The sequence below is a fragment of the Chrysochloris asiatica genome, unplaced genomic scaffold (genome assembly GCF_000296735.1).
Source record: "Chrysochloris asiatica unplaced genomic scaffold, ChrAsi1.0 scaffold00007, whole genome shotgun sequence".
NCBI classification, from domain to species: Eukaryota; Metazoa; Chordata; class Mammalia; order Afrosoricida; family Chrysochloridae; genus Chrysochloris; species Chrysochloris asiatica.
This window is the reverse complement of record NW_006408525.1, coordinates 27,216,537-27,223,408: the sequence shown is the minus strand read 5'-3', so window position 1 is coordinate 27,223,408 and position 6,872 is coordinate 27,216,537.

The window sequence follows — 6,872 nt, the reverse complement described above, 5'->3', positions numbered from 1 at the left end:
GGCAGGGGACGGACTGATCTGAGCTTCAGCGGCCTGGAAGAAGATCCTGAACCAGAGCCCTCTGTTTCCTGAGCAAGCTGCATCACCCACACCTTGAAGCTTTCTAATTCATGTCTCTGAATTGGATAGAAAGAAGAGGGACCATGGACTAGACATCTAATATCGGAAAAGTATTAGCTTAGATTCCGCTTAATCAATTGCAGGGCTCAGGAGACCAGGGGAATGGGAACACTAAGTGAACCAGGGACAAGACAAAGCTTTTGGAAAATTCCCTGAAGTTCTGAATCCCTGGGACCAATAATATCTCCTCTGAGGCCTCTCTGACAGACAAACAGACAGACAGACCTGGGTTGGGATGGAAAAACAACTGGGTAGAAAAACCCAGCCAGGGCTTCAGCTGATAATATGAGTCCCCATGAGGAGAAGTGAGCACCTGCTCTTGGCTACTTTCTGTTCATTGCTTCCTCTCTTCTCTCCCAGGATGCCTGGCTTCAACACTGGAGGTAAGACAGAACTCTATGGGAAGGTGGGGTCAGGATCTGTTCATAGTCCTGGGTGGGGAGTCAGGGCTAGATTCCCCACTGTAGGGAGGAAGGGAGATGGGGTGAAAGTGGTCATTGGCTCTTTCATTTTCCATCAAAATATACCCCCCTCGCCCCAAATAGCTATTGGGATGCTCCCATCAATGCGCCACCTGGCTAATCTGGGATTTGTGAGCCCCTCTGGGGCTCTCTCTGAATTTCTCTTTTCTCCTTCCATTTCCTAGGGAATGGCAACGCCACTGGTGGTCGCCGCCCTTCTGAAACCCTGCGAAGGGTATAAATCCTGCCTAGCATCCACTCCTTTTGTCTTCAACACCCAGAAGAGGAGTGAGCAGGTGGCCCCCTGAAGGAGAGAAGAAGAACTGCAGGAGGGGAGACTGCTCCCCACTCCTCACCTCCAGCCTGAGGGGGCCCTTAGTGCTCGTCTTTCCCGGTGACTTCTGCCCTCAGATCCTACTATTCTTTGATTTCTCAGCTTCTCTACTAAAACAAAAAGATCTGTCAATAAATTTTCCTGACTTTTGCAAACATATTTTCGATTCTAGTCTGGTTTCTGAGGTTGGCATCTGTCAATGCCCCGATTTAGGGCTGGGGGAAGGTGGGTGCAATTGGGCATGAGGGTCAACCACCAGAGTGCACAGGTTCAACAATGACAAACACACAGGATGGTGCCCAGCAATCATGGACCAAAGTTACAAACCAGACACATGCAGGGGTGGGTGACCCAAGGCAGCCTCTTTGGTATGGCCAACAATCAAGACAACACAGGACTCTACTGGAGGCAGGTGATGGGGCCAGAGTGGGGAAGAGGTAAAGAGGATTCTGGGAAAGGTTGTGAGGGGCTGGCTAAGGGGTGATCTGGGAAGAAGACTTGAGGTGTGAAGTTCTGGTGCTCGCTCCATTTGGCCCGTGGCATCCAGTCCTGGATCCCACCCCAAGGTTCTGCTTTCCAAACTGGAAGCCTGGCTGCCCTTGTTCCATGAGTGAGCTCAGCCTGAACAGATGTTTCTGCTTCCCAGTCTCTCTGCATGCCCTCTGCTCTCCCCACCTCTTAAGACGTCGCCCTTGGATTTGAGGCCTCGTTTTGCTCTGTTCAGTCCTTTCCTTTTGGCTTGTTCCCTTGGATTCTGGCATAAACACCTCTGCTTGGGCCATTGGGAACATGTGTGTGGCTACCACGACCAGCATGCTCTGATGGTTTCCAAACCTTCTCACTTCAGACTCACACACCAGCTGTGCACAGGACATCACCACCGCAAACCCACAGGTTGCAGGCTCACCATTTTCCCCGACCTGCTTCTTCTTGTCCCTGCCTCAGAGAACCTGGAATCCCAAGCCAGGAACCTGGCTGTCATCTTGGACTCCTATTTTCCTCCCCTTTCCCAAACACTTCCTGTAGCGTTTGCTTTAACTGTAGCTTCCTTTCCACACCTCTGGTCCTAATTTCCTGGGTGTGTGACCTCCATTCTTAATTCCCTTTCCCCGCATGCTCTGCACTCCAGCCAGGGTGATTGCTTGAAACCACATGTCTTTATCCAAAATCTCCCCCAAGAGCGTCCCACGGGCAACCCCAGAATCCTGCCATTTGGAAAGATCCTTGCTGGTTAGGACGTCTCAGGGTCCTTGTTTAAAGTATGGCCTCAGTGTGCCCCAACTTTCCTCCTGCCCCTTTTCTTTCCATCATGGTTGTATTGGAGACTCCAGATTTATTTGGTTTGTTCAAAAGTGGGCTCAGATGTGTGTATCAAGGAAGCCTGCTGTGGCTTCCAAGACTGAAGTGGGCAGTCTCTGTGTGGGCCCTGAGCTCTGTCCAGAGACCCATTATGATGCCCAGTGGATGTGGATACTGCGAGGTGTTTATATGTCTGTGCCCACAACCCCAGAGTTAATGAAGAGGGGATAAGTCTTCTTTACCTTTGGTAACCTTTGTTGTTGTGGTTGTGAAGTGCCATAGAGTCAGTTCTGACTCATAGCCACCCTCTGTAGGGTTTCCGAGACTATAAATCTTTGTGGGAGCAGAAAGCCTCATCTTTCTCCTGTGGAGCTGCTGGTGGGCTCCAATTGCCAACTTTGCGGTTTGCAGTCCAGTGCTTATCCTACAGAGCTACCATGCTCCCCTTGTGATCCCTGGGGCCTAATATACTGCTACTTTGGAGGAGGACTACAGTAAATGTTTCTATGAAGAGATTTCCTCTCAGACTGGGGAAATTCCTCTCAGATGCCGTTTGGTTTTTGTCACAGGGTTTGAGACCAGAGAGTAGGTCTAAAAGTCATCTCGCACCCTTTCCTGTCCCCTTCCTTCTCCTCTCTAGTCCTCTTGCTTCATTGATTTCTTCTTTCATAATCTTGCTTCTCTTCCTCCACCCAAGCTGGCCATGGGCTTCAGATAATTGGCTTGATGCCACCGGCCTCACTCAGATATGGCTGACTCATCTTTCTAAGTCAGAAGAACGGTGTCTGCCCTCAACTTACTCCAGAACGTCCACCTGACACACGGCAGGAGGTGGGGTCCAGTTCATTTTTTTTATGGCCAGAACTGGTGCTAGGAGCTAAGGAGTCAAAGAGAAACAGGACACTGTCCAAAGCCCAAAGCCTTTGTCCTTTCTTAGTTAATCTATTTAGTTGTTGCATTTGTTAAGTGCTGCCAAGTTGGTTATGACTCATAGTGACCCTGTATAGGGTTTCCAAGGAACAGCTGGTGGGTTTGAACTGCTGACCTTGTGGTTTGAAGTCCAGTGCTGATCCTACAGTGCCAACTGTTTATTGACTGCCTACTATATACCAGAAGTTCTGGTGTGGCGCTGTTGGTTAATGCGCCAGACTACAAAGCTGTTTGAACTGCAAGGTCGGCGGTTCAAGCTCACCAGCTGCTCCTTGGAAACCCTATACAGGGTCACTATGGGTCAGAATCGACTCGATGGCACTTGACAACAACAACTATATACCAGGCACTGTATTGGATCTTAGAGAGAGAGACACAAGTAAAAGGCAATCTTTGGTATGTACCCCAAAGAATTGAAAATGAGGGACTTAAACAAATACTTGTATTCCAATGTTCATGGAAGCACCACTCACAACAGTCAAAGGTGGTGGTGTTTGTGCGTCATGGAGTCGGTTTCGACTCATAGCCACCCTGTATAGGGTTTCTGAGGCTGGAAGTCTTTACGGGAGCAGAAAGCCTCATTGCTCTCCCAAGGAGGGAGATTCCAACTGCTGACCTTGTGGTTAGCAGCCCAACTCATAACCCACTATGAAGGAAATAGCCCAAGTGTCCACCAACTAATGAGTGACGAAACAAAACGTGTTATATTCATACGATGGAATATTATTCAGCCATAAAAAGGAATGAAGTATTGATACATGCGCTCACACAACGGACAATGAAATAATTTGTTGTTATTAAGTGCTACTGAGTCGATTCTGACTCATATCCAACATGCATAGGGTGTCTGAGGTGTGGCTGGTGAGTTTGAACTGCCAACCTTTTGACTCAAACCCACCTTATGGTCCAGTGCTTATCCTACAGTGCCACACCAGGTCTCCTTGAAAGCATTATGCTGAGTGAAAAACCTAGCCATAAAAAGGTCACATATTGTATAATTCTATTTGTTGTTGTTGTTAAGTGCCGTCGAGTCGGTTCCGACCCATAGCGACCCTGTACAGGGTTTCCGAGGCTGTAAATCTTTACGGGAGTAGAAAGCCTCATCTTTCTCCCGCGGAGCGGCTGGTAGTTTCGAACCACTGACCTTAAGGTTCGCAGCCCGATTCGTAACCACTACGCTACCAGAGCAGCAATATATAGAATATTCTGTTTGGGGTGATGAAAAGGTTTTGGCAGCAGATGGTGACGATAGTGACACAACATTGTGACTGTAATTAATGCCACTGAATTGAACACTTTAAAACGGCAGATTTTATGTTATATATTTTATGTTATATATGGTGGTTGGTGGTTGTGTGACGTGGCGTTAGTTCTGACTCATAGCGACCCTGTATAGGGTTTCTGAAGCTGTAAATCTTTATGTGAGCAGAAAGCCTCATCTTTCTCCTGTGGAAAGATTGGTAGATTCCAGGCCTTGTGGTTAACAGCCCAGTTTGTAATCCACTACCTTACCAGGGCTCCTTCTCATTATATTTGACAACAAAGCAAAAGTCAGCCTCTGTCTTCACAGAGTTCACAGACAAAATAGGAGGTGGGAGGAGAAGACACCCACAACAACAAATTATTACAATTGGGTTTTGTCTTTTGCAATAGGTGTTCTCTGATCTTCCCCCAGACTTCCAGCATCCTGAACCTGTCCCCAGGGCATCCTGTGCTGGTGGCAATCACAGCAAGTACCTGGTGGCTGGCTGCTGAGGGCACAGGCTCTGCAGTTGGAGAGCATTCAGGTTCTGTCTCTTTGTCGACGGGCAACCCTGGCCAGTCACTCTACCTTCCTGACCTCACTTTCCTTACCTGGTAAATACTACCTACTTCATAAGGTTATTACAAGTGCATCCAACAGCCCCTGGCACATAGTAAGTGGTCAATAAACAGTGGCTTTTGCTATTATTTTCCAACCTGTGAGCTACCTCAGGGACAATTTCTTTAGTCATCCTCAGAGCTAGAACGGAGTTCTGGTATGGAGCTGTAGGAGACACACTGGACTGCTAATCACAAGGTTGGCGGTTCAAACCCAACAGCTGCTCTTTGGAAACCCTCTGCAGGGTTGTTATGAGTTGGAATGGACTCAACGGCACTTAATAACAACATGACTAGAATATTATAGGTGCTCAATCGATGCATTGAGTGGAGGAGTGAATGAATGGATAAATGTAATAGGTTATGGGAAATGGAGAGACGGAAGTTAAGCACCTTGTGCCGGCCCACAGCACCCTGGGGACCAGATGTGGAATGCTGCTGGGCGTGGAACAGCCCTTCCTGAGGCCCAGCCTCCTCCTCCTTATCTGAGCTGGTGTTGGAGAGCATTGCTGGGGTGTGAGGTTAGTTGCCCAGGGGGAGCAGGCCCCAGGGAGGAGACTGAGCAGCTGAGCCCCAGCCAATGACCTCTGTGTCCTCATCTGGATTCCAGCACTTGGATCTGGGGCTGGAGAGGCAGAGGGTGGGAAATCTAGGACTCGATTTTATTCCCTTAGTTATCTGAGGGGCAGCTTTTAGGGAGAGGGCGGATGTATCAGGTCTGCTGGGTAAATAAATACTTCCCTTCCCTGGGTAAGAGAGGTTGACCTATGTACCCAGCCCCACCCTGGACTCACATCACTGCTTCCTCTATGAGAACCTGCCCTGGCCCATGGATGCCTGTCTGACTCATTTCTGTATCAGTGATTATTTGTGTGACAAACGCATGTCAATGCAAGAGATACCAAAATAAAGGGGATAATAATAAAGAGGGAAAATAGTAGTGTTTAGTTAGCACTTTACACTTTACAGAGTACAGTCCCGATGTGGCGCTGAGGATAAGCACTGGACCACAAGGTCAGTTTGAACTACAAGGTCAGCAGTCCAAACTCACCAACCGCTCCTCGGAAACCCTATGCATGATGGCTGAGTCAGAATTGACTCTGCTGACTTCATACTAATACTCTCAAAACATCTTTTCATCTCTTATTACATCTTCACAACAATCCCGTAAATTGGCTTGTCTCACAGATAAAAAGACTGAGGAGCAAACAAATGATCTGCCTAGTGTGAGAACTAAGATCCAGGTTCCTGTCTGCTTTCCAGGACTGGCTGCGGGTCAGACATTTAGCTCTGGGAATCTGGAGGAGAAACGAGGCTCCCTCTCAGGCCGCAACACTCAGGAGACAAAGAAATCCGTGGTAGAATGTTCGGTGGCGTCCCAGCGCTTGGTGCTTAGCCCCGCTCTCCACCCCGTACGTCTGCTTTTCCACTGGGGCTGCATGTCTGCTCTAGGCCTGCAGGGGGCAGTCTCACGCCAGAAAGCAGGCCATTGCCTCTTGGGCCACAGCTGGGACTGAGGGAAGGGGGCGGGGTCCCAGTCTTGTTCCCTCCCATACAGGCTCCCAGTGTGTGCTGGACACCTGAGCACTCAGGCCAGCAGGGAATGGCTGAGGGTAGAGTTTCAGCCCCTAAACCCATTTAGTGCCTATTGTTCCTCTGTTTTTTTCTTTTCCTTTTTTACACAATACCTGGCACATTGTAAATCCTTATATATTAGATGATACTAAGATTATTTTAAGTTGATGCTATTTTTTGATGTTGTTGTTGTTGTTGAGTGCCGTTGAGTCGATTCTGACCCATAGCGACCCTGTATAGGGTTTCCGAGGAGCAGCTTGTGAGCTTGAACCACCGACCTTGCAATTCAAATG